This window comes from Grampus griseus (genome assembly GCF_964374135.1).
Source record: "Grampus griseus genome assembly, chromosome: 14".
Taxonomy (NCBI): Eukaryota; Metazoa; Chordata; class Mammalia; order Artiodactyla; family Delphinidae; genus Grampus; species Grampus griseus.
The window spans coordinates 65399035-65425887 of record NC_139008.1 but is presented as its reverse complement, the minus strand read 5'-3'; the positions used below and the strand labels follow the sequence as shown (position 1 = coordinate 65425887).

Sequence of the window (26853 nt, the reverse complement as noted above, 5' to 3'; positions counted from 1 at the left end):
TTCCTCAAAAAATTATTTGTGGGACTTCTTTGAGTCCTGGAATAAAGGTACATTCTTCCAGAAAACATATGACTTTGCTTCTGCCTTTGATCACCTTAAACTGAAATTCGATGTTTAGCAACACCCAGGCACAGTGAAAAAAATTGGCTTGTGGTTATTCTTTTCAGGGACAATTTCCAACTTCGACTACACTCAGCCAGACAACTCTCTTTGTTGATCACTGGATGTGAGAAAGTGGGGCAGGTTCCATTATGGTTTATCTTTATCCTGAAGGTGTGATTCTCTGGGGTTCTAGTTTTTAAGGAGGGGAGATATCTCCTGTGAGACTCCTGTTCTGAATGGTATCTGAGCTCTTTATATTGTTTTTACTCACTGCCAGGTCATGAAAAGCTCAGGGTTGCCAGGTTTGGCAAATGCCCTTGTGGCAAAAGTTGCTGAAATGGTCTGTTAACTTCCCTGGATTCCTGTCTTCATTCAGGGCTTAGTATGATAATTCTTCATTCTTATTATCTCACCACTGCCTTTAATAAATATTTTAAAATATTTTTTCAAGTCATTTTAGTTGGTTTTAGTGAGAGGTAGGTCTTAATTCCTAGCTCATTATATTACTGGAGATGGAAGTCAGGCATGATGATTTTCTTTTTGATAATTTTTAAAAATATTTATTTTATTGAAGTGTAATTGATTTACAATGTTGTGTTAATTTCTGCTGTACAGCAAAGGGATTCATATATAAATATATATATATATACACACATATATTCAGATATGTGTGTGTGTGTGTATATATATATATATATATATATATTCTTTTTCATATTCTTTTCCATTATGGTTTATCACGGGATACTGAATATAGTTCCCCATGCTGTACAGTAAGACCTTGTTGTGTATCCATTCTATATATAATAGTTTGCATCTGCTAATCCCCAACCCCCAATCTATCTCTCCCCTACCCCCCCATTCCCTTGGCAACCACAAGTCTGTTCTCTATGTGTGTGTCTGTTTATGATTCATAAATAAGTTTATTTGTGCAGTATTTTAGATTCCACATAAAGGTGATATATGGTATTTGTCTTTCTCTTTCTGACTTACTTCACTTAGTATGATAATCTCTAGGTCCATCCATGTTGCTGCAAATGGCATTATTTCATTCTTTTTTATGGCTGAGTAGTATTCCATTGTATATGTATATCACATCTTCTTTATCCATTCGTCTGTTGATGGACATTTAGGTCACTTCCATGACTTGACTATTGTGATTAGTGCTATTGTGAACATTGGGGTACATGTATCCTTTTGAATTAGAGTTTTGTCTGGATATATGCCCAGGAGTGGAATTGCTGGATCATATGGCAACTCTATTTTTAGTTTTTGAGGAACCTCCATACTGTTCTCCATAGTGGCTTCACCAATTTACATTCCCACCAACAGCATAGGAGGGTTCCCTTTTCTCCACACCCTCTCCAGCATCTGTTATTTGTAGATTTTTTAAATGATGGCCATTCTGACTGGTGTGAGGTGGTACCTCATTGTAATTTTGATTTGCATTTCTCTAATAATAGTGATGTTTGAGCATTTTTTCATGTGCCTGTTGGCCATCTGTATGTCTTTTTTGGAGAAATGTCTATTTAGGTCTTCTGCCCATTGGGTTGTTTGTTGTTTTTTGTTGTTGAGTTGTATGGTCTGTTTATATATTTTGGAAAGTAAGCCCTTGTTGGTCGCATCATTTGCAAATATTTTCTCATGGTCTGTTGGTTGTCTTTTCATTTTGTTTATGGTTTCCTTTGCTGTACAAAAGCTTGTAAGTTTGATTAGGTCCGATTTGTTTATTTTTGCTTTTATTTCTATTTCCTTGGGAGACTGACCTAAGAAAACATTGGTACAATTTATGCCAGAGAATGTTTTGCCTATGTTCTCTTCTAGGAGTTTTATGTTGTCCTGTCTTATATTTAAGTCTTCAAGCCATTTTGAGTTTATTTTTGTGTATGGTGTAACTTCATTGATTTACAAGGCATGATGATTTTTAAATAGGGGAAGGAGAGGGTCAGCTTTAGAGTGATCAGTTCTAGCTATTGCTTGTTTGCTTCCTCAATGATATTTGAAGTCCTATTTTATGCCAGGCTCTGTATGAGACCCTGGGGATCCACCCCTGTCATGTTTCTTGCCCTTTTGGGGCTTATGTTCTGGCGAGGGAGACAGATTATGCATCTTAAATGCATGAGAAAAATAATGATGATCTGTAGGTATTGCTAAAGAAGATGCTATAGAAGCTAAGGGGTCAGGGGAGAACCAGCTTACATAAGGTGGTCAGGGAAGACTTCTCTGCAGAGACAGCATTTAAACTGAGACCCAGAGGATGGTAGCAAGCCAGCCACTCATGAGAGAATGAGTTGGAAGGGAAGACTGAAGACAGGAAGACTGTCTCAGTTGTCTGGACAAGAGTGGACTGTCTTGATCTAAGAGAGTGGGGAAGGGGGACATTGGCAGGACTTGGTGATTAGATGTTGGAGGAGAAGGCTGACACCAGCTCAAATACTTAGCTGATGTGAATTGGCACACAGTGGGGATCACTGGGGAGAGAGCAGGTTGAGAGGAGGGAAAAGTAAGGAAATCAGGCTGACACAGGCTCCAACATGGTGAACCCTGAAGACCTTATGCTAAGCGAAAAAAAGCCAGTCACAAAAGGACAAATGATTCCACTCATATGAGGTACCCAGAGTAGTCAAACTCATAGAGAGAAAGTAGAGTGGTGATTGTCAGGGCTGGGAGAGGGAAATGGAAAGTTGGTGGGTTTTTGTGTTTTTTTCAGGCAAGGCTTTATTGGGGCCCCTGCTGCAGCTCGCTCCCCGAAGCGGGGCGAGCTTGTTCCTTATATGGGGTGAGGGTAGGGGTGTGTCTAGGGGTCGGGCCGGAGGGGCGGCTTAGGTGTTTTGCCCACCCCTTAGGTGGTGTGGTGTGCAGGGGGCATGCGCAGTACGCTGCTTTTGCTCCCGACCCCCTTGCTTTTGCTCCAGGCTCTTCAAAAGTGGCAGTTGGGGTTTTTGGTCTCTTTGTGTTTAATGGATACAGAGTGTCAGTTTTGCCATGAAGAAAGTTCTGGAGTGGGCGGTAGTGATGGCTACTGAGCCTGCGCTCTAGAGCCCGTGCTCCGCAACAAGAAAAGCCACCGCAATGAAAAGCCACCGCAATGAGAAGCCCGCGCACCACAACGAAGAGTAGCCCCCGCTTGCGGCAGCTAGACAAAGCTCACGTGCAGCAACAAAGACCCAAGGCAGCCAAAAAAAAAAGTGAATGTCATACTGAACTGTACACTTAACAGTGGTTGAGATGGTAAATTTTACGTTATGTGTATTTTAACACAACTTAAAAAAGAGAGAGACCAGAAAATAAAAGTCAGGTTGGACTTTTGAGTCTGATGTGGCCTGTGGGGCATCCACAGGGGAGAGATGTCCAGGAGGCAGGTGGCCAGATGCATCTGGGGTTGGGGGGGAGGTCAGGGCTGGAGATGGACTTTGGTCCGTCCATCCAGTGGCAGCTGTGGGAGCAGGTGATCTCAACTCCAGATTCACCTCTGTAACCCAGTTCTCTGCCTGCAGCCCCAGCAATCCCTCCTGGATGTGCTGGTCTGGAAGCTCAGTGGGCGGCACCATGTGGCCTGGGCCCGGATCCCGCCCAGGATGTGCTGTTCTCTGTGGTGGAGGAGGAACGGGGCCGGGACTGTGGGAAGATCCAGAATCTGCTGCTCACAGTGGGGGGTCCCGGGGGCGAGGGTGCTGGGACTAGAATGGGCTGAGGCTCATAGGGCAGCACAGACATTGGTGTGGAGCCATGTGGAGCGCAACAGGGGTCCCCAAACTATTTATTTATTTGTTTATAATTTTTGGCCACGCCATGCTGCATGCGGGATCTTAGTTCCCTGACCAGGGATTGAACCCGTGCCCTCAGCAGTGAAAGTGTGGAGTCCTAACCACTGGACTGCCAGAGAATTCCCTCCAAACTATTTTTTTAAATTAAGTTTCCGGTCAAAAAGTTTTTAAATTTTATTCAATTAAAAAATGTTTTAATTAAAATTTTTTTAACTTTTAAAATTGTTTTAAAATTATTATTTTTTAAAGTGTACCAAACTCTTTTTAATTATCCAAAGTGCCAAAAGGAGATTGTGCCTTTACCCAGGTGAGCTTTGACGTGAGATAAACCCCAAATATTGTCATCTCTGGGCCTGAACTGGCCCTTTTGCTGACTAGGCTCTGACAGATGAGCAGGGTTATGAACATGGGAGTGTGACTAATTAGTTCCTTATAAGTACAGCTGATTTGGAGGCAAAAGATTTGTAAATGAGGTGTCCCTGGGAGAGACACCAGCAGGGTTCCCTAGTGGTGAGAAGCTGTGACCACAGGGGTAAGGGACAGGGAAGCTAAATGTGTTGGGGATGAGGGGACAGATGGGTGAGGGTGGGGTAGGGGAGAGCAAGCTCAGAGCATAGTTTTGGGGTCTGGGGTCTGGGCTATAGGATGTGACAGTGTTGGGGCAGGAGGGATAGGGAATGAGAGGGAGTTTAAGGGTGATGGGGCATTGGATGGAGGGCATGAAGAGGGTGGGGTACAAGGAGTACTCTTTGGATTAAGGATCTGGTGATGCAGAGAGTAGGGGCCTGCCTTGGAGGAGCAAGATGGTTGGCCTAGCTGGGGTAATGAGAGGTGGTCCCTAACATGCTTCCTCCCCGCAGCAGGCACCTGGGGAAGCCGCTGGCGAGGTCCGTGCCAAGCTGGAGCTCTTCCTGGGGCTGGAGCTGGGCAAGCAAGCCAAGGCCTGCACCTCAGAGCTCCCCCCGGACCTGCTGCCTGAGCCCTCGGCTGGGCTGCCCCTTAGCCTGGACCGGGACTGGGAGTGCGGGGCGTGGGGCAGGCGGGCCCAGTTCTCTATTTGCCCGAGGTGTGGGGCTAGATGCTCAGCTGGGGGTTCGGATCAGAGGGGTCTGGGGTCAGGGACTCCAGTGGTCCCTGAGCTAACATGACCCCTTCCTTCTCTCCACCCCGGACTTCAGCTCCTTCCAGCTCCGGGCTCACTTGTACCAGGCCTGAGGTGTGCTGGCAGCAGATGACAGTGGGCTCTCGGACCCGTTCACTCGAGTCCTCATCTCTACCCAGTGCCAGACCACAGGGTTGAGGGCTGGGCTGGGATGCTGGTGGAGGGGCACTGGGAGACAAGGCGGGGTGGAGGCTGAGCTTTTTCCAAGACCCTAAGTCTCTCTTCCTGCCTTGGATTTTCAGGACAGGATACTGGATCAGACTGCCCTGATTTAGGGGGTGGCGTAGAACCAGAGGGTCTTAGGGGTAAGGAATTCTTCTGACAACTGCTGTTGGCTCCTTCCCTGCATGGCCCTCAAGGTCCTGGAGCAGACGCTGAGCCCTCTGTAGGATGAACTCGTGGTGTTTGATCAGTTATTCGTGGACTGAGGGAGCACCTGCAGGAGGAGCCCCCACTAGTGATTGTCAATGTCTGTGACCACAATAAGTTTGTGAGTGCGGCCTGGGCTCCACCTGGGTTCCCACCCCCAAGGATCCCCTCTTCTTGTCTTGATGTGCCCTCCCCTGGTTCCTGAGCCTCTTCTACTTTTGTCTTCACCGCCCTGCTCCCCGAAGGACCCCTCTGTGTTCCTGGAAAGGAGGCTGGCCGCCCTGAGGGTAAAGCTGATGGAGGACCCTTACCAGCATCCTGAGTTGCAGTTCTTCCCCCTAAGGCAGGGGCCCCGGGCAGCCGGGGAGATCATCGCCACCTTTGAACTCATTGAACTGGACTACAGTAGTTGACTTGAGGTCAGAGTGCTGTGGTCTAGCTGGACACACCGTGGATCGCTTCTGCTATTTGTTTAGGTCATCCAGCTCCAGGGATGTGGGCATGTCCCAGGGTTCCCCTCCAACTCCCTTACCCCCAGAGAATGCAGGCTGCAGGTCTGTCCTGGGACCGCCTCATTGGACTCCTGACTCCAGGTAACACTTGAAGTAGACCTACCCTAGCTTCACCTTGCCAGGCCTCCAACCCCAGAGAACCCAAGCCCGGGTTGACCCTCATGCCTCAGACACCCATCCTCCTTCCTGTACATGGCTGTTTCCTGAGACACCCCCCTCCCATCAATCCAGCCTTGCCAGGTTCCTCTGGTTTTATATTTCACCAGCAGTCCTCCATTTCTTTTCCCCGAGCCCAGGCTTTCCCTCCTTTGGCCTGATTCCTCTTTGACCTCTGATCTCTTGCTCCCTTCAGCCCTCAGTGCCTAGTGATGTGGAGCCCCAGGACCTGACCGCCCTGGTTGAGCCCCTCTCCGGACGCCTATCCCTGCCACCGCACGTGCGCCCGCTGCTTAGGGAGTTCCATGTTGAAGTAGCACCAGGCACTCACATCCTCCTCCCTTCCCTACACCTGGGTGTCCTTCAGTCAGGTACAGGCCCCTGAATCTCCCACTTCCCAACCCCAGGTACTGTTCTGGGGTCTGAGGGGCCTTGGCCGTGTGCATCTGTTTGAGGTGGAGCAGCCCCAGTTTGTGCTGGAGTTGGCCGGTCGGCGAGTGGAGTCCGAGGTCCTGACCAGTTACCGTGAGAACCCCAATTTCACTGAGCTTGTCAGGCATCTGACATTGGTGAGGACATGGGCTGGAGGCCGGAAGTGCTGGGCTGAGAAATGAAAGAGGGCAGTGGGATGGTGAATTCCCGGCTGGTTATATTACATTAACCCAGGGGTCACCAAATTTTCTATAAAGCGCCAAATAGTAAATATTTTAGGCTTTGTGGGCCATGCAGTCTCAGTTGCAGTTACTCAACTCTGCCATCATAGCATGTAATCATCCATAGGCGACAAGGAAATGAATGAGTATGGCAGTTCCAATAAAACTTTATTTACAAAAACTGACAGCAGGCCAGATTTGGTTTACAGGCAATAATTGGCTGATCCCTGGATTAATTCATGAACTGGTTGTGCTCTGTTGGCTCTGTTGATTGAGTGGATTAGCCAAAAGTCATGAAGTGTGAGTCCAAAGGAATCTGAGACACCAGGGGCCATGAAGACAAATACATTCTTTGTTTAATTTGTAATTACTGTACTCTAGTATGGGCTTTGGAGTCAAATTCTGGCAATGTCACTTAGGAGCCTGTCAAATCACTTGTCTGATTTGAGCTTTAGTTTTTCTGTTTGTTTGTTTAAAAAAGGGACGAAGGGTGCTATAAGGAGCCAATGAAAGAAAGGATCTTGGTGAAAGGGCTTTGTAAACTGAAGAGTGCTGTGCGGGGGCAAGGCGGGGACTGGGACAAAGCACAGTGGCTCCCGACTGCAAGGGGGAGCACAGCAACAGCAACAACAAAACGCAACACTATGTCATGACTCTGTTTCACATGCAGCAGTTTTCAGTTTGAAAACTTCATTGTGCTATAAGATGATGAAACTGAAAGCACTTTGCTCGCTGAACTTCTAGGGGGTGTTCCTCTCATTTCCCATTTCATAGTGCAAGTTGAGGAAAACACCCCTCTCTCCACTGTGCACCTGAAAAGAATGTGAATGCTTCGTTGTTGGGTGGAATGTTCTATATCAGATACCAGTCAGGTCAAGTTGGGTTGATAGTATTATTCAAGCTTTCCTAAAAAAAGCCTCCTTGGGAATTTTATGTCTAGTTGTTCTATCCATTATTGAGAATATGGTATTGAAGTTTCCAACTTTTGTTGAATTGTTTCTCCCTTTATTTTTTTGTCTTTTATTTTTATTTTTTTTTGCGGTACGCGGTCCTCTCACTGTAGTGGCCTCTCCCGTTGCGGAGCACAGGCTCCAGACGCGCAGGCTCAGCGGCCATGGCTCACGGGCCCAGCCGCTCTGCAGCATGTGGGATCTTCCCGGACCGGGGCACGAACCCGTGTCCCCTGCATCAGCAGGCGGACTCTCAACCACTGCGCCACCAGGGAAGCCCTATTTTTTTGTCTTTTTTTACTTGTATTTTCAGTTTTTGTTGTTAGGTGCATATATATTTATAATTGTTATAACTTCCTATGAATCGATCTGTTTATCATTATAAAATGTCCTTGTTTGTCTCTAGTTTGTCTCTCTTTTTTGTCTTAAAGACTATTTGTCTGATAATATAGCTACTCTAGTTCTCTATGGTTAGTATTTGCATGGCATATGTTTCCCCATCCTTTTACCTTCAACCTATATGTATCTCACGAAAGAGCATCTCTTAAACAGCATGTAGTTGCATCTTTTTTTTAATCCGTTTGACAATCTCTGTCTTTGAACTGTTTAATACAGTCACATTTGATGTTATTATTGATATGGTTGGATTTACATTTGCCTCTTTGCTATTTGTTTTCTATAAGTCTCATATTTTTCGTTCTTCCTTTACTGCCTTCTTTTGTATTACATAGATATTTGTTAGTATATTGCTTTAATTCCTTAGTTGATATTTACTTAGTAGCTGCTCTAGGAATTACAGTATGCATACTGATTTTTCACAATCTATTTCAGATTAATACTCATTTAGTTCCAGTAAAATAGAAATACTTTTCTCCATTATAACTCCATTCATTCCTCCCCCCTTTTGTGCTGTAACTGTCACATATATGTAAAATAAAGCCAACAATACAGTATTATAACTGTTGTCCCTGCCCCCCCCTTAGGATCCATTGATAGATATAGAATTTCTGGATTAAAGAGCATACGTAGTTTTATGGTTCTAAATCTATATTAGCAAACTGAGCATTGGTCCTTTACATAATGATAATAACAACAACAACCTCATATTTCTGATGGCGCTTTGCAGGTTCCAAAGAATTTTTGTACTGTTATATCATTTGATCCAATAGTCTTTCCAGTCCAGGATTGTGTCCCCTTTTTAGCTGGGAAATGGGTTCAGAAAGCAATGACTCACCAGAGATGACTCAGTGAGGCTGTGGGCTTTGAATGCGTATTTAGCTACACCGTTTTCTCATCTATCTCTGCTGCTGCCTCTCCTCCCTCCACAGTCTGCAGAGACACAGGTCCTCTCTCCCTACCCCCAGGACTTGCCAGAGCAGCCTTATCTGCAGCCCCCCTCAGCATCCTGGTGATTGAGCGCTGGGCCTTTGGCTCCACAGTGCTCGTGGGTTCCCACATTGTCCCCCATGTGCTGAGAGTCACACTCTGGAGTCAGGAGGATCCCCCTGAGGGGGAAGGAGAGGAGGAGACAGGGGACCTGGTGCCCAAGGTACCTCAAGGTAGGGGGCTTTCCCCTTAGGGGCCACCAGACAGAAGTCCATCTGGTTCCTGGCTGAGATGGCTCCAGGGGACCCTCCAGTGGAGCACTGAGTCTGGCTTTTACTTACCTGACCTCCTGGTGTCTTTTATCCCCTCTCAGAACAGAGGTCCCGGGATCCCTTCTTGGCTGAAGTGGGGATACTCAGGCGGCTCCTAAAGGTGATGGAGTATGGGGGATGGGTGGAGAAGGGACTGGAGGGGCTTGGCGTGGTGCTAGGTTAGAGGTGCTGAGTTCTTGCTCCCTCAGGCTCCTCTGAAGAAGCTCCCTCTGGGAGGCCTCCTGAATCAAGGCCCAGAGCTGGAGGAGGACATCCCAGATCCTGAAGAGCTCGACTGGTGGTCCAAGTACTATGCATCTCTGCAGGAGCTCCAGGGTCAGGTGGGAGCAGAGCAGGCTTCTGCGGGTTGAGGGGCTGGAGACAGAGGAGGGTAAATGGTAAGCAGAAGGATCTCATCAAACATGGAGCTCTACAGTTTTTCAGAACTCTTTGTTACAGCCATCTTTTCTCATCTTCACAACAATTTGAGAAGCTGGGGATTATTAACTCCATTATCTGGAGCTGTCTTGTCCAACAGAAATATCGTGTGAGCCACATATGTAATTTTAACTTTTGTAGTAGCCACATTAAAAAAAAGTAAAAGGAAACAGATGAAAATGATTTTAATAATATATTTTATTTAACCTAGTATATCTATAGTATCATTTCAAGAAGTAACCATTATAAACAATTAATAGTGAGATTTTTTTAATTAATAGATTTATTTTATTTATTTATTTATGGCTGTGTTAGGTCTTTGTTGCTGCGCGTGGGCTTTCTCTAGTTGTGGTGAGCGGGGGCTATTCTTTGTTGCGGTACGAGGGCTTCTCATTGCGGTGGCTTCTTTTGCTGCGCAGCATAGGCTCTGGAGTGCAGGCTCAGTAGTTGTGGCACACAGGCTTAGTTGCTCCGCGGCATGTGGGGTCTTCCCGGACCAGGACTTGAACCCGTGTCCCCTGCATTGGCAGGTGAATTCTTAACCACTGTGCCCCCAGGGAAAGCTCAATAATGAGATATTTTATAATCTTATTTTATACTAGTCTTTAAAATCTGGTGTGTAGTTTATGCTTCCAGCACATCTCAGTTTGGACCAGATGCATTTCAAGTGCTCAATAGCCACATGTACCTGGTGGTTACATATCAGGACTATAGGATAAACTAAGGCTTTGAAAATGCAAGTGGCTTACCCAGCTGGAACTTGAGCTAAAGTTTTCCAACTCCCTATCCTGGAAAAGGGGTAGATTAAGGAGGTAAAGGGTAGGGAAGAATCTTTGACCTGCGCTTTGATTTCAGACCAACTTTGATGAGGATGAAATGGATGATGTTGGGGATTCAGGTAAGAGATTGGCTTTCTTGTTTTTCCTCTTTGTTTCTCCCTCCCTCCCCCACACCAGTATTTCTAATGGGGCATTTCTGCTGTTCCCAGATGGGGGCAATCTCCTTTCTGTGGATGGGGAAGCCCAAGACCAGGGTAAGGCTGAAGTCAAAGGCTCTGTGTCCCAGAAAAAAGCAATCACCACTCTGAAGGTTACTGGGTGTTGCAAGAGGGGATTCTGCTCGGATTCTGGACGAGCTGTCACTGAGGCCCTCGCCTTTCAGATTTACAACAGCTCCCTGGAAGAAGAGTTTAACCACTTTGAAGACTGGCTGAATGTGTTTCCCCTGTATCGAGGGCAAGGAGGTCAGGATGGAGATGGAGAGGAAGAAGGGTCTGGAAACCTTGTGGGCAAGTTCAAGGTATGTTTCGGGAAGGAATGGGGGACCAGGGAGCACAAGTGGGGATGCAGGAAGAAGACTGTCTTACCAGTGTTTTTTCTGCTCCATACCCCCCCATCCCACCCAGGGCTCCTACCTCATTTACCCTGAATCAGAGGCAGTGTCCTTCTCTGATCCCCAGATCTCCAGGGGGATCCCACACAGAATCAGCCCATCAAGCTCCTAGTCAGAGTATATGTTGTAAAGGTGAGCATCCATTGGCCTGGCACGCCTCTAACTCCGGCAAAGGTAATGTACACAAAACCTACAGACTGAAGTGATCAGAGTCCAGCTTTTTCATTTTTCAGATGGGAAATCTTAGGCACAAACTTAAGAGACTTCGCAGGGTTACACATCTTGCTCACAGCAGAACCTGAATTTAGAGCTTAGATCCCCTAATTCCTTATTTGTAGTTCTAGTCTCATAGAATGGGGAGTATAATTCCAGGAAGGGCACAACTCTGTAAAGCTTTGTGATGGCCTGTCATCAAATACCTTTGTACAGGTCCTCCCATTGCTGCAGTTTTCATACAGTGCTCAACAGGGCCCTGCAGTTTCCTTAAAGGCATCTCAGGGAGTGAGAGGGGAATGAGTGGGTTGCTACCCCTTCACTCCCGGCACAGAGCAGATGCTGTACTTTTATCTAGTTTAAATATAGGCATTCTGACTAAGATGTAATTTCAAGAAACATTCTGTGGCACTCTTCTACCATAATGTAAGCATCCTAGTGCATACATCAGATAGTAGACATCATCTGGACCTTCTACTTCTAGCAACATTGCAGACCAGATGGTCTGAAATAAATTCTTGATATAATAGATCTAGAAATGCTAGATAAACAATCTTTTAAACAAATGCTAAGCTCATAAGAAAGGGAATTCCCAATGGGCCAAAATGAGAAAACAGCAGGAATCCCTGAACAAGCCCTGAAGTCAGATTCTCTTGAGAGGATTTGTCCATACCTGGACCCCAAGCCTTAGGTTCTAATATCTAATAGCCTATACAAGGTGGGAGACACAACCAAGACCCTTGCTCGAAGCAGCACCCAGGAAGGGCTCTACTCTCAGTGAAAGGTGGGCAAGAGGAAGCCCACCCACTGGGAAAGAAGCCTGTAAGGTAAATGGTCTATCTCAGCCTCTGTTCCAATTGGGGGAAATAGAAAAAATGTCTTCCCTGAGGATTTACTATTAGAGTTTTGCCCTCACATTGATTTAAGACTTGAATTTTTATTATCTGCTTAGTCCACAAAACTCAAAGTTGAGAGATTGGCTTAAAGTAGTCCCAAATCAGGCTTCACAGACTTCCCTAGATTTACATAACCAAATTTGGGTTCACAGTCCCAAATTATAAAATATATAAGAAAACAATCTCAGGAAAATTTGTCAGAAAGACACAACACAAAAGAGAATTAGATTTCTAAGGGCTTTGGATGTTAGAATTTTCAAATATTAGAAATATAAAACAGCTTAAAATTACTTCACAGTTTAAAACAGTTTAAAATGATTTCACACGCAGAGAACAAAAGGCTATAAAAATTGGGCAGATTTGAAAATAATAAAATAAAATTTCTAAAGATGGAAGACCATTAAAAATCAAATCTTATTAAATGCCCATACATAGCAGAAGGGTTGAATAAACTGTGCTATGTCCGTACAACAGAGTACTATGCAGCTGTAAAATAAAATGAAGAAGATTTCTGTCAACTGATACGAAGTGTTTTTAGATTCCACATATAAGTGATATCATATGGTATTTGTCTTTCTCTTTCTGACTTATTTCACTTAGTATGATAATCTCTAGGTCCATCCATGTTGCTGCAAATAGCATTATTTCATTTTTTTTATGGCTGGGTATTATTCCATTGTATATATGTACCACATCTTCTTTATCCATTCATCTGTCGATGGGCATTTAGGTGGCTTCCATGTCTTGGCTATCATGAGTAGTGCTGCTATGAACATAGGGGTGCATGTATCTTTTTTTGGTTATATTTTATTTATTTATTTACTTATTATTTTTTTGGCTGCACTGTGCGACATGCAGGATCTTATTTCCCTGACCAGGGATCGAACCTGTACCCCCTACAGTGGAAGCGCAGAGTCCTAACCACCGGACCACCAGGGAATTCCCTGTATCTTTTTTTTTTTAATTTTATTTATTTTATTTTTGGCTGCATTGGGTCTTTGTTGCTGCGCGTGGGCTTTCTCTAGTTGTGGCAAGTGGGGGCTACTCTTTGTTGCGGTGCGCAGGATTCTCATTGTGGTGGCTTCTCTTGTTGTGGAGCACAGGCTCTAGGTGCACAGGCTCAGTAGTTGTGGCACATGGGCTTAGTTGCTCCACAGCATGTGGGATCTTCCCGGACCAGAGCTTGAACCCGTGTCCCCTGCATTGGCAGGCAGATTCTTAACCACTGTGCCACCAGGGAAGCCCTCCCTGTATGTTTCTGAATTATAGTTTTTTCAGGATACATGCCCAGGAGTGGGATTGCTGGATCATATGGCAACTCTATTTTTAGTGTTTTGAGGAATCTTCATACTGTTAAAAACACCTTTTAGGACTTCCATGGTGGCACAGTGGTTAAGAATCCACCTGCCAATGCAGGGGAGATGGGTTTGAGCCCTGGTCCGGGAAGATCCCACATGCCGCAGAGCAGCTAAGCCTGTGCGCCACAACTACTGAGCTCACATGCCACAACTACTGAAGCCCACGTGCCTAGAGCCCGTGCTCTGCCACAAGAGAAGCCACCACAATGAGAAGCCCACGCACCACAACGAAGAGTAGCTCCTGCTTGCCGCAAGTAGAGAAAGTCCGTGCACGGCAATGAAGGCCCAATGCAGCCAAAAATAAAATATAAATAAGTAAATAAATTTATTATTTTTTTCATTTTAACATCTTTACTGGAGTATAATTGCTTTACAATGGTATGTTAGTTTCAGCTTCACAACAAAATGAATCAGTTATATATATACATATGTTCCCATATCTCTTCCCGCTTGTGTCTCCCTCCCTTCCACCCTCCCTATCCCAGCCCTCCAGGCGGTCACAAAGCACCGAGCTGATCTCCCTGTGCTATGCGGCTGCTTCCCACTAGCTATCTACCTTACGTTTGGTAGTGTATATATGTCCATGCCTCTCTCTCGCTTTGTCACAGTTTACCCTTCCCCCTCCCCATATCCTCAAGTCCATTCTCTAGTAAGTCTGTGTCTTTATTCCTATTTCACCCCTAGGTTCTTCATGACATTTTTTTCCCTTATATTCCATACATATGTGTTAGCATACGGTATTTGTCTCTCTCTTTCTGACTTACTTCACTCTGTATGACAGACTCTAGGTCTATCCACCTCATTACAAATAGCTCAATTTCGTTTCTTTTTATGGCTGAGTAATATTCCATTGTATATATGTGCCACATCTTCTTTATCCATTCATCCAATGATGGACACTTAGGTTGTTTCCATCTCTGGGCTATTGTAAATAGAGCTGCAATGAACATTTTGGTACATGATGCTTTTTGAATTATGGTTTTCTCAGGGTATATGCCTAGTAGTGGGATTACTGGGTCATATGGTAGTTCTATTTGTAGTTTTTTTTTGTTTTGTTTTGTTTTTTGCGGTACGCGGGCTTCTCACTGCTGTGGTCTCTCTCGTCGCGGAGCACAGGCTCTGGACGCGCAGGCTCAGCGGCCATGGCTCACGGGCCCAGCCGCTCCACGGCATGTGGGATCTTCCCAGACTGGGGCACGAACCCGTGTCCCCTGCATTGGCAGTTGGACTCTCAACCACTGCGCCACCAGGGAAGCCCTATTTGTAGTTTTTTAAGGAACCTCCATACTGTTCTCCACAGTGGCTGTATCAATTTACATTCCCACCAACAGTGTAAGAGGGTTCCCTTTTCTCCACACCCTCTCCAGCATTTATTGTTTCTAGATTTTTTGATGATGGCCATTCTGACTGGTGTGAGATGATATCTCATTGTAGTTTTGATTTGCATTTCTCTAATGATTAGTGATGTTGAGCATTCTTTCATGTGTTTGTTGGCAATCTGTATATCTTCTTTGGAGAAATGTCTATTTAGGTCTTCTGCCCATTTTTGGATTGGGTTGTTTGTTTTTTTGTTATTAAGCTGCATGAGCTGCTTATAAATTTTGGAGATCAATCCTTTGTCAGTTGCTTCATTTGCAAATATTTTCTCCCATTCTGAGGGTTGTCTTTTGGTCTTGTTTATGGTTTCCTTTGCTGTGCAAAAGCTTTTAAGTTTCATTAGGTCCCATTTGTTTATTTTTGTTTTTATTTCCATTTCTCTAGGAGGTGGGTCAAAAAGGACCTTGCTGTGATTTATCTCATAGAGTGTCCTGCCTATCTTTTCCTCTAAGAGTTTGATAGTTTCTGGCCTTACATTTAGGTCTTTAATCCATTTTGAGCTTATTTTTGTGTATGGTGTTAGGGAGTGATCTAATCTCATACTTTTACATGTAGCTGTCCAGTTTTCCCAGCACCACTTATTGAAGAGGCTGTCCTTTCTCCACTGTACATTCCTGGCTCCTTTATCAAAGATAAGGTGACCATATGTGCGTGGGTTTATCTCTGGGCTTTCTATCCTGTTCCATTGATCTATATTTCTGTTTTTGTGCCAGTACCATACTGTCTTGATTACTGTAGCTTTGTAGTACAGTCTGAAGTCAGGAAGCCTGATTCCTCCAGCTCCATTTTTCGTTCTCAAGATTGCTTTGGCTATTTGGGGTCTTTTGTGTTTCCATACAAATTGTGAAATTTTTTGTTCTAGTTCTGTGAAAAATGCCAGTGGTAGTTTGAATAGGGATTGCATTGAATCTGTAGATTGATTTGGGTAGTAGAGTCATTTTCACAATGTTGATTCTTCCAATCCAAGAACATGGTATATCTCTCCATCTATTTGTATCATCTTTAATTTCTTTCATCAGTGTCTTATAATTTTCTGCATACAGGTCTTTTGTCTCCTTAGGTAGGTTTATTCCTAGATATTTTATTCTTTTTGTTGCAATGGTAAATGGGAGTGTTTTCTTGATTTCACTTTCAGATTTTTCATCCTTAGTGTATAGGAATGCCAAAGATTTCTGTGCATTAATTTTGTATCCTGCTACTTTACCAAATTCATTGATTAGCTCTAGTAGTTTTCTGGTAGCATCTTTAGGATTCTCTATGTATAGTATCATGTCATCTGCAAATAGTGACAGCTTTACTTCTTCTTTTCCGATTTGGATTCCTTTTATTTCCTTTTTTTCTCTGATTGCTGTGGCTAAAACTTCCCAAACTATGTTTAATAAGAGTGGTGAGAGTGGGCAACCTTGTCTTGTTCCTGATCTTAGAGGAAATGCTTTCAGTTTTTCACCATTGAGGACAATGTTGCCTGTGGGTTTGTCATATATGGCCTTTATTATGTTGAGGAAAGTTCCCTCTATGCCTACTTTCTGCAGGGTTTTTATCATAAATTGGTGTTGAATTTTGTCAAAAGCTTTCTCTGCATCTCTTGAGATGATCATATGGTTTTTCTCCTTCAGTTTGTTAATATGGTGTATCACGTTGATTGATTTGCGTATATTGAAGAATCCTTGCATTCCTGGAATAACCCCCACTTGATCATGGTGTGTGATCCATTTAATGTGCTGTTGGATTCTGTTTGCTAGTATTTTGTTGAGGATTTTTGCATCTATGTTCATCAGTGATATTGGCCTGTAGTTTTCTTTCTTTGTGACATCCTTGTCTGGTTTTGGTATCAGGGTGATGGTGGCCTCGTAGAATGAGTTGGGGAGTGTTCCTCCCTCTGCTATATTTTGGAAGAGTTTGAGAAGGATAGGTGTTAGCTCTTCTCTAAATGTTTGATAGAATTCACCTGTGAAGCCATCTGGTCCTGGGCTTTTGTTTGTTAGAAGATTTTTAATCGCAGTTTCAATTTCAGTGCTTGTGATTGGTCTGTTCATATTTTCTATTTCTTCCTGATTCAGTCTTGGCAGGTTGTGCCTTTCTAAGAATTTGTCCATTTCTTCCAGGTTGTCCATTTTATTGGCATAGAGTTGCTTGTAGTAATCTCTCATGATCTTTTGTATTTCTGCAGTGTCAATTGTTACTTCTCCTTTTTCATTTCTAATTCTACTGATTTCAGTCTTCTCCCTTTTTTTCTTGATGAGTCTGGCTAATGGTTTATCAATTTTGTTTATCTTCTCAAAGAACCAGCTTTTAGTTTTATTGATCTTTGCTATCATTTCCTTCATTTCTTTTTCATTTATTTCTGATCTGATTTTTATGATTTCTTTCCTTCTGCTAAGTTTGGGGTTTTTTTGTTCTTCTTTCTCTAATTGCTTTAGGTGCAAGTTTAGGTTGTTTATTCGAGATGTTTCCTGTTTCTTTTTTTTTTGCGGTATGCGGGCCTCTCACTGCTGTGGCCTCTCCCGTTGCGGAGCACAGGCTCCGGACGCACAGGCTCAGTGGCCATGGCTCACGGGACCAGCTGCTCCGTGGCATGTGGGATCTTCCCGGACCGGGGCACGAACCCATGTCCCCTCCATCGGCAGGCGGACTCTCAACCACTGCGCCACCAGGGAAGCCCTGTTTCCTGTTTCTTAAGGTAGGATTGTATTGCTATAAACTTCCCTCTTAGAACTGCTTTTGCTGCATCCCATAGATTTTGAGTCGTCGTGTCTCCATTGTCATTTGTTTCTAGGTATTTTTTGATTTCCTCTTTGATTTCTTCAGTGATCACTTCGTTATTAAGTAGTGTATTGTTTAGCCTCCATGTGTTTGTATTTTTTTACAGATCTTTTCCTGTAATTGATATCTAGTCTCATAGCATTGTGGTCGGAAAAGATACTTGATACAATTTCAATTTTCTTAAATTTACCAAGGCTTGATTTGTGACCCAAGATATGATCTATCCTGGAGAATGTTCCATGAGCACTAGAGAAAAATGTGTATTCTGTTGTTTTTGGATGGAATGTCCTATAAATATCAATTAAGTCCATCTTGTTTAATGTATCATTTAAAGCTTGGGTTTCCTTATTTATTTTCATTTTGGATGATCTGTCCATTGGTGAAAGTGGGGTGTTAAAGTCCCCTACTATGAATGTGTTACTGTCGATTTCCCCTTTTATGGCTGTTAGTATTTGCCTTATGTATTGAGGTGCTCCTATGTTGGGTGCATAAATATTTACAATTGTTATATCTTCTTCTTGGATTGATCCCTTGATCCTTATGTAGTGTCCTTCTTTGTCTCTTCTAATAGTCTTTATTTTAAAGTCTATTTTGTCTGATATGAGAATTGCTACTCCAGCTTTCTTTTGGTTTCCATTTGCATGAAATACCTTTTTCCATCCCCTTACTTTCAGTCTGTATGTGTCTCTAGGTCTGAAGTGGGTCTCTTGTAGACAGCAAATATATGCGTCTTATTTTTGTATCCATTCAGCCAATCTGTGTCTTTTGGTGGGAGCATTTAGTCCATTTACATTTAAGGTAATTATTGATATGTATGTTCCTATTCCTATTTTCTTAATTGTTTTGGGTTTGTTATTGTAGGTCTTTTCCTTCTCTTGTGTTTCTTGCCTAGAGAAGTTCCTTTAGCAGTTGTTGTATAGCTGGTTTGGTGGTGCTGAACTCTCTCAGCTTTTGCTTGTCTGTAAAGGTTTTAATTTCTCCATCAAATCTGAATGAGATCCTTGCTGGGTAGAGTAATCTTGGTTGCAGGTTTTTCTCTTTCATCACTTTCAATATGTCCTGCCACTCCCTTCTGGCTTGCAGAGTTTCTGCTGAAAGATCAGCTGTTAACCTTATGGGGATTCCCTTGTGTGTTATTTGTTGTTTTTCCCTTGCTGCTTTTAATATGTTTTCTTTGTATTTAATTTTTGACAGTTTGATTCATATGTGTCTTGGCGTATTTCTCCTTGGATTTATCCTGTATGGGACTCTCTGTGCTTCCTGGACTTGATTAACTATTTCCTTTCCCATATTAGGGAAGTTTTCAACTATAATCTCTTCAAATATTTTCTCAGTCCCTTTCTTTTTCTCTTCTTCTGGAACCCCTATAATTTGAATGTTTGTGTGTTTAATGTTGTCCCAGAGGTCTCTGAGACTGTTCTCAGTTCTTTTCATTCTTTTTTCTTTATTCTGCTCTGCATTAGTTATTTCCGCCATTTTATCTTCCAGGTCACTTATCCGTTCTTCTGCCTCAGTTATTCTATTGATCCCATCTAGAGTATTTTTCATTTCATTTATTGTGTTGTTCATCATTGTTTGTTTCATCTTTAGTTCTTCTAGGTCCTTGTTAAATGTTTCTTGCATTTTGTCTATTCTATTTCCAAGATTTTGGATCATCTTTACTATCATTATTCTGAATTCTTTTTCAGGTAGACTGCCTATTTCCTCTTCATTTGTTAGGTCTGGTGGGTTTTTATCTTGCTCCTTCATCTGCTGTGTGTTTTTCTGTCTTTTCATTTTGCTTATCTTACTGTGTTTGCGGTCTCCTTTTTGCAGGCTGCAGGTTTGTAGTTCCTGTTGTTTTTGGTGTCTGTCCCCAGTGGCTAAGGTTGGTTCAGTGGGTTGTGTAGGCTTCCTGGTGGAGGGGACTAGTGCCTGTGTTCTGGTGGATGAGGCTGGATCTTGTCTTTCTGGTGGGCAGGTCCACGTCTGGTGGTGTGTTTTGGGGTGTCTGTTGACTTATTATGATTTTGGGCAGCCTCTCTGCTAATGGGTGGTGTTGTGTTCCTGTCTTGCTAATTGTTTGGCATAGGATGTCCAGCACTGTAGCTTGCTGGTCGTTGAGTGAAGCTGGGTGCTGGTGTTGAGATGGAGATCTCTGGGATCTTTTCGCCGTTTGATATTATGTGCAGCTGGGAGGTCTCTTGTGGACCAGTGTCCTGAAGTTGGCTCTCCCACCTCAGAGGCACAGCACTAACTCCTGGCTGCAGCACCAAGAGCCTTTCATCCACACAGCTCAGAAGAAAAGGGAGAAAAAGTAGAAAGAAAGAATTACTAGAAGTAGAAAGAAAGAAAGAAAGGAGGGAGGGAGGGAGGGAGCAAGGAAGGAAGGAGGGAAGGAAGGAAAAAAAGAAAGAAAGAAGATAAAGTAAAATAAAATAAAGTAAGATAAAATATAATAAAGTTATTAAAATAAAAAAATAATTATTAAGAGAAAAAAAACCCAAAAAACAAAAATACAGATGGATAGAACCCTGGAACAAATGGTGGAAGCAAAGCTATACAGACAAAATCTCACACAGAAGCATACACATACACACAAAAAAAGGAAAAGGGGAAAGAATAATAAATCTTGCTCTCAAAGTCCACCTCCTTAATTTGGGATGATTCATTGTCTATTCATGTATTCCACAGATGCAGGGTACATCAGGTTGATTGTGGAGCTTTAATCCGCTGCTTCTGCGGCTGCTGGGAGAGATTTCCCTTTCTCTTCTTTGTTCTCACAGCTCCCAGGGGCTCAGTTTTGGATTTGGCCCCGCCTATGCGTGTAGGACGCCGGAAGGCGTCTGTTCTTTGCTTAGACAGGACGTGGTTAAAGGAGCCGCTGATTCGGAGGCTCTGGCTCACTCAGGCCGGGGGTAGGGAGGGTCACGGAGTGACCTGCAGCGGCAGAGGCCAGCGTGACGTTGCACCAGCCTGAGGCGCGCCGTGCGTTCTCCCTGGGTAGTTGTCCCTGGATCCCGGGACCCTGGCAGTGGCGGGCTGCAAGGCTCCCCGGAAGGGGTGTGTGGAATAGTGACCTGTGTCGCACACAGGCTTCTTGGTGGCGGCAGCAGCAGCCTTAGCGTCTCATGCCCGTCTCTGGGGTCCGCGCTTTTAGCCACGGCTCGCGCCCGTCTCTGGAGTTCCTTTAAGCGGCGCTCTTAATCCCCTCTACTCGCGCACCAGGAAATAAAGAGGGAAGAAAAAGTCTCTTGCCTCTTCTGCAGGTCCAGACTTTTCCCCGGACTCCCTCCCGGCCAGCCGTGGCGCACTAACCCCCTGCAGCCTGTGTTCACGCTGCCAACCCCAGTCCTCTCCCTGCGCTCCGACCGAAGACCCGCCCGCTCCGGCGGGGGAGCAGACAAGCCTCTCGGGCTGGTGAGTGCCGGTCGGCCCTGATCCTCTGCGCTGGAATCTCTCCGCTTTGCCCTCCGCACCCCTGTTGCTGTGCTCTACTCCGCGGCCCCGAAGCTCCCCCTCTCCGCCACCCGCAGTTTCCGCCCGCGAAGGGGCTTCCTAGTGTGTGGACACTTTTCATCCTTCACACCTCCCTCCCACTGGTGCAGGACCCGTCCCTATCCTTTTGTCTCTGTTTATTCTTTTTTCTTTTGCCCTGCCCAGGTACGTGGGGGGTTTCTTGCCCTTTGGGAGGTCTGAGGTCTTCTGCCAGCGTTCAGTAGGTTTTCTGTAGGAGTTGTTCCACGTGTAGATGTATTTCTGGTGTATCTATGGGAAGGAATGTGATCTCCGCGTCTTACTCTTCCGCCATCTTCCCGGAAGTAAATAAATTTATTTTTAAAAAATCTTTTAAATGCAATGCTGAGCTTCCAAGAAAGTAAGAGATTTTAGAGTGAAAAAAAAAAAAAAAACAGAATAAAAGCAGGAACTGCTTTAAAACGTACCCAGGATTTTGTTCTTATCCATGTTTGGTGAAGCCAACAGATCAGGAGATGGTTGCCATTGAAAAGCTAGTCTGTTGTTTCAGTTTTCTGTGTGTGGGGGGTGGTGGTGCATGCTGTACCCTGCAGGGCCACACGGGGAAGCATGAGGGCCAGTTCAGAGGCAGAAGGAGGAAGGGAAGTGTGAGGGCCAGAGCCTTTATTGTGGTTTCTGCAGTAAAGGCAGGACAAGGCAGTGTAAGCAGGCTTAGGATTGGCTAGTTTGAATAATTCCTGTGGGCTCTGGGGTACGGGGGCTGTCTCACTGTCTCTTGTTGTCTGGAACCTGGCCCTGAGGATGATTAGGGCAGAGGAATATTACTTCCTGGAGTATAAGAGCCAGATAGAGGAGGTGGTTGGACATTGTATGGGCTCTAGATTGGTTGGTTTGTATATGAAAGGTGCTCTGGCAGGTGTGTTGTTTGCTAACTCTAGGAATTAGTATCCCTGACAGGTGCAGTTTCTCCCGGGCCAGTATGGCTCCAGATACCACAGCATCAAGATTACAGAAAACAAGAAAATATAGTTAATAACAGGGACCTAGGGAAAAGGAATGCTAAAGCTGGCTTTCACCCCACACTTACTGCTGACCTGGGAAACCTCATCTTCCTCGTGGATGGTTGACAGGCAGTGAGGACAGAAGATGAAGTCCTGGGGCTACCTAGGGGAGGAGTTTGACTGAACGGCCTTATATAAAATGGAGCCCCCAAAATTACACCCTCTGCATAAGGATGAACAAAAATAGGAACTTGAAAGGCAGAAGGAGACACCAAGGAAACTTGCCTGTCTTAAACTTGGCATTGGTTAGAGGGGAAAAAGTTTCCCCTAGCATCCATGACCACAAGCTGGCTCTAATACAGTTCAGGGCCTGAGTTCCCACCATCTGTGTGATCCCCAAAACCTCAAGTGGAGGATTTATTTTAAAGTGGCTGCAGGCTGGTAGTTTGCCTAGGAAACTGGCAGGAGTGAAAACAAGCTCTCTCTGGCAGAGAACACCCACAACAGCCCCTCAGCATGAGTTAAACGAAACATGAATCATGATTAAAAAGTACTGAAATATAAAGAAAAAAGCCACCATGGGAGGGTGGGAGGGAGACGCAAGAGGGAGGAGATATGGGGATATATGTATATGTATAGCTGATTCACTTTGTTATAAACCAGAAATGAACACACCACTGTAAAGCAATTATACACCAATAAAGATGTTTAAAAAAAAAAAGTCACCATGAGTAAGAATTAGCAAAAATAACAACACATTCCAGACCCCCAAGGTCGTTGATATTGGAATGACTAGATAGAGAATGTAAAATAAGTATATATGAAACGTTTAAAGAAATAAAAGAATGAATTTAAAATGAGCAAGGAACAAGAGACTACTAAAAATAAACAGCAAGTTGAAAGGCCCAGTTAGAATGTTTAGAAATTAAAAGTGTAATGTTTTTAAATTTAAAACTCAATAATGGAGCAAAAAATTTGAACAGTCACTTCACAAAAGCAAATATATATATAAGGCCAATAAGCACATGCAAAGATGCTCAACGTGCTTCATCAGCAGGGAAATGCAAATTAAAACCACAATGAGATACAATTTCACAAGCGCTAGATTGACGAAAATAAAAAGACTGACGATACCAGGTGTGAAAGATGTGGGGCAACTGGAACTCTCATACATGGCAGGTAGGAGTGTAAAAAGACTAAAAATATATTGCTGTGTATAAATTATACTTCAGTAATTTATGCATAAGTTATGAATTTACTTAATTACACAGTTATCAAAAACAGAAAAAGTAAGTTTTCTAAATATAGTTTAAACCATGCAATATAGTGCTATATATTGCTTAGGGACGTATGTATATGTAGTAAAAGTATTTTTCCTTTTTTTTTTCTGTGAGTGAGAAACCCCAAATAAAGGGTCTGGCTACTTCAGGGATGAAAAAGGAATTAAGTCAGGTCAGGGGGACTCAGGAGACTCAGGGGACATTTGTCGGTAGTGTTTAATTTATGAAACAGGGCACACACATGCTCATTGTATTATTTTTTAATACAATTAAAAATTGTAATTATTTTTATTTAGTTAAAATATTCTTAATTTAAAAAGTAAAAAAAGGAATAAAATGTAAAATATGCTCATTGTAAAAAAATGAAGGTCAAACAATATGGAAAGTTACAAATTGGATAGTAAGATGTATAAGGGTATACATCTTTCCACATATTTTCTGTTTCATTATATCTTTTGTTATACTTGTATGTCTTAAGTATTTCAATAATTAATTTGAAAGTAAGTAAAAGTCATCTTGTGCAACCTCTCAGCTAACTCCTTGAGGTGGAAGATCTCTCCCTGGTAACTTCCTGTTTACACTCAATCGGAGATTAGATCTGGCAAGAGCCACCTTGGGTTATGACAATGACATTTCTTTCGTTTCCACCCCATACTGTCTCCCTAGGCTACCAACCTGGCTCCTGCGGACGCCAACGGCAAAGCACACCCCTATGTGGTGGTGAGCGCTGGCTGGGAGTGGCTGGACACCAAGGAGCACTACATCCTCAAGTAGCTGAACCCCATCTTTGGAGAGTGAGGCTGGGCCCTGGGCTTGGGAATGGAGAGCAACTTTGCCATCCTGCCTGTGGCTCTCACTCAGGCAGCTGATGTGGTGTGGGGGAATGGACAGAAGCTGTTGAGTCCCCTCACACCCCTACCCCTCCCAAGACCTCCTCCTAGGGTGTGGAGGTGTTCTCATCACGCTCTCTCCTGGCCAGGGCCCTAGAGCTCAGCATCTCTCTCCCTGCTGAGCCAGAGTTGACCGTGGCTGTGTTTGATCATGACCTCGTGGGTTCTGATGACCTCATCAGAGAGACCCATGTTGATCTGGAAAACCGATTCTATAGCCACCACAGGGCGAACTGTGGGCTGCCGTCCCAGTATGACGTGTGAGTCCAACAGGGCCCTCAGGAGTCATTCTAAGTCTGACCAAAGACATTCAAGTTCGCATCCCACCTGCCTGTCCAGATCCTTTGATTTCATAGAAGGGGACTCCCCTGCGACCAAGACATTATAGCTTAATGGTCAAGAAATGGGCTTGGGAGTTGGGATCCTGTAACTAATAAGTCACTTGGCTTTCCTGAGCTTCAGTTTCCTCATCTGAAAGATGGGTAATATCAGTATCTCCTTCACAGGAGCACCTGCCATGCATATTTGATTTTCACCGTTACCGTAAGCGAGGGCTAACCTGTCCCGCAGAGGAGTTACAAACCTGGATCCCAAGTCCTCAAGGGCACCCATCCCTGCCCCCGTGCCCAAGTACGTTCATATCCTGGATCCAACTGAGGCACATTCCTTTTCTGCCGCAGGGATGACTACAGTGCCTGGCGTGACGCATTTCGGCCTTCGCAGATCCTGGCGGTGCTGTGCCTACCCTGTGGCCTCCCCCCACCTGAATACCGAGCCGGGGCTGTCAAGGTGGGCAGCAAACTCTTTCTGACACCGCCAGAGACCCTGCCCCCAGGTACCAGCCCCTCTCCGCTGCACAGTCCAGAGGGAGCAAGATGGAAGAACAAGGTACAGGGGGACCCTGGTGCCTAGCCTAGTGTGCCCCACAAAGAGCCCGCCTCCCTCTGCAAGCAGAGGAGCTGAGTTTTGGCTGAGTAAGGATGATAGTGGAGAGAAAGTGGTCTTTGTTGGTGAGTGTGAGATCTCCAGGGAGCCCTAGCGAACCCCTCGGAGCCGTAGCTAACTGGGGACACAGGGGTCCCATACAACATAAAACACGGATGCAGAATTTAGCTCATGCTTCATATATGGCCAGTGGTCTGTTCTCTAAGCAAGGTCTGCACAGAGGCCACAAAGCCTCCAACCCCACTGTCCCCCTGACTGCTGGCTTTTCACTGGCAAAAGTTGTTAGAGCTTTCTGTGCATTGTGGACTTGCCCTCCCAGCCCGTGGGTTTGTCCGATGCAGCAGCTGCCTCAGCCTAGAGCGTCTACTGAGGGCAGGGGGAGGAAGGGAGGAGAGTCGGGAACTGTGCGGAACCCAAGCTCACACACCTCTTGTTGCAGGTAGTGGGGACTCCGAGGTGGCAAGTGAGGTCCCTGAGGAGCCCCAGGCATTGCTGGTGCTGCGGCGCTGGCAGGAGACGCCTGGGCTTGGGATCCAGCTGGTACCTGAGCACGTAGAAACACGGCCCCTCTACCATCGCCGCAGCTCAGGGCTGCTGCCGTTGAAGGAGGGCTCAGCACCCAACCCCAGAACCCCAGGACTCCCACCTGGTCCTGGACCTGGGCCCCCAGGACGCCCTTTCTCCAAGACCTCCACCTGGGCACTGGCACTTTGGACTTCGGCTCCTGATCCTGGTGCCCAGCATCCCCACTCCAGTCTTGGACTTCCATCCTGGACCCCATACCCACACCCTGGACTCTGGTTCTGAAGGATCCCCACCCCTGGGCCACCAAGGCTCAGACCTGGCACTCCCAACCTGACCTCTACCTCAGATTCCTAGGATCTGGACCTGGGAGCAGTAGATCTTACTTTTGATCTCAGCCTTCCACTTCTGGGGCCTCATCTCTGAACCCTCAGGCTAACGTCAACCCTGGAATTCCCAGTTCAGACTCCACCTTCATCCTCATACCCCAGGATCTGCCCTCTTGACCCCAGCTCTTCTCTCCACCTGGGGTAAGGCACAACCTCTGGCCACAGGGCCGTTAGGGGGGTGGGACCCAGCAAGACCCTTTAGCCTCTTCCTGTGCCCCCAGGGATCCCTTCATGTGTGGATTGACATCTTCCCCGGAGATGTGCCTGCCCCACCTCCAGTTGACATCAAGCGTCGGCAGCCAATCAGGTAAGAGAGTCCTGGTCCATCCTCCCATGGGGTGGGCACATCTTGGACAGCCCACATCTTGGACAAGGGCTCTCTGAAAACCTGTGCAAGGGCCCCCATGAAGCAGGCAGAGCTGATCCAGGCTTCAGATAGGTGAGCCATTAAATTCCCTTTTTTTTTTCATAAGCCATTGTGAATTGGGTGTCTGTTACTTGCAACTAAAACAGTCCAAATACCAGTTAACCCCCTTTTGACCTGAGCTACTCTGAGTGGAGGGTGTGTGCACTTCAGATGTCAGCAATCTGTCACTTTCTACCTCTGGGCTCTGCTTTCCTTGGT

The 26853-nt window shown here is 45.0% G+C and overlaps 1 pseudogene across 1 annotated transcript in view; it reads left to right on the top strand.

Moving 5' to 3' along the window:
- LOC309832764 (fer-1-like protein 4) overlaps positions 1–26853 on the top strand; it is a 47962-nt pseudogene that overhangs the window by 18168 nt on the left and 2941 nt on the right. The window contains exons 18-36 of the transcript in view: positions 3600–3751; positions 4733–4890; positions 5048–5171; positions 5391–5521; positions 5646–5819; positions 6265–6381; positions 6476–6637; positions 9036–9230; positions 9371–9429; positions 9518–9649; positions 10602–10644; positions 10735–10835; positions 10908–11045; positions 11152–11270; positions 24149–24276; positions 24462–24632; positions 25053–25207; positions 25757–25916; positions 26431–26535. The product of the transcript in view is annotated as a fer-1-like protein 4 (transcript). The remainder of the gene's footprint in view (positions 1–3599; positions 3752–4732; positions 4891–5047; positions 5172–5390; positions 5522–5645; positions 5820–6264; positions 6382–6475; positions 6638–9035; positions 9231–9370; positions 9430–9517; positions 9650–10601; positions 10645–10734; positions 10836–10907; positions 11046–11151; positions 11271–24148; positions 24277–24461; positions 24633–25052; positions 25208–25756; positions 25917–26430; positions 26536–26853) is intronic.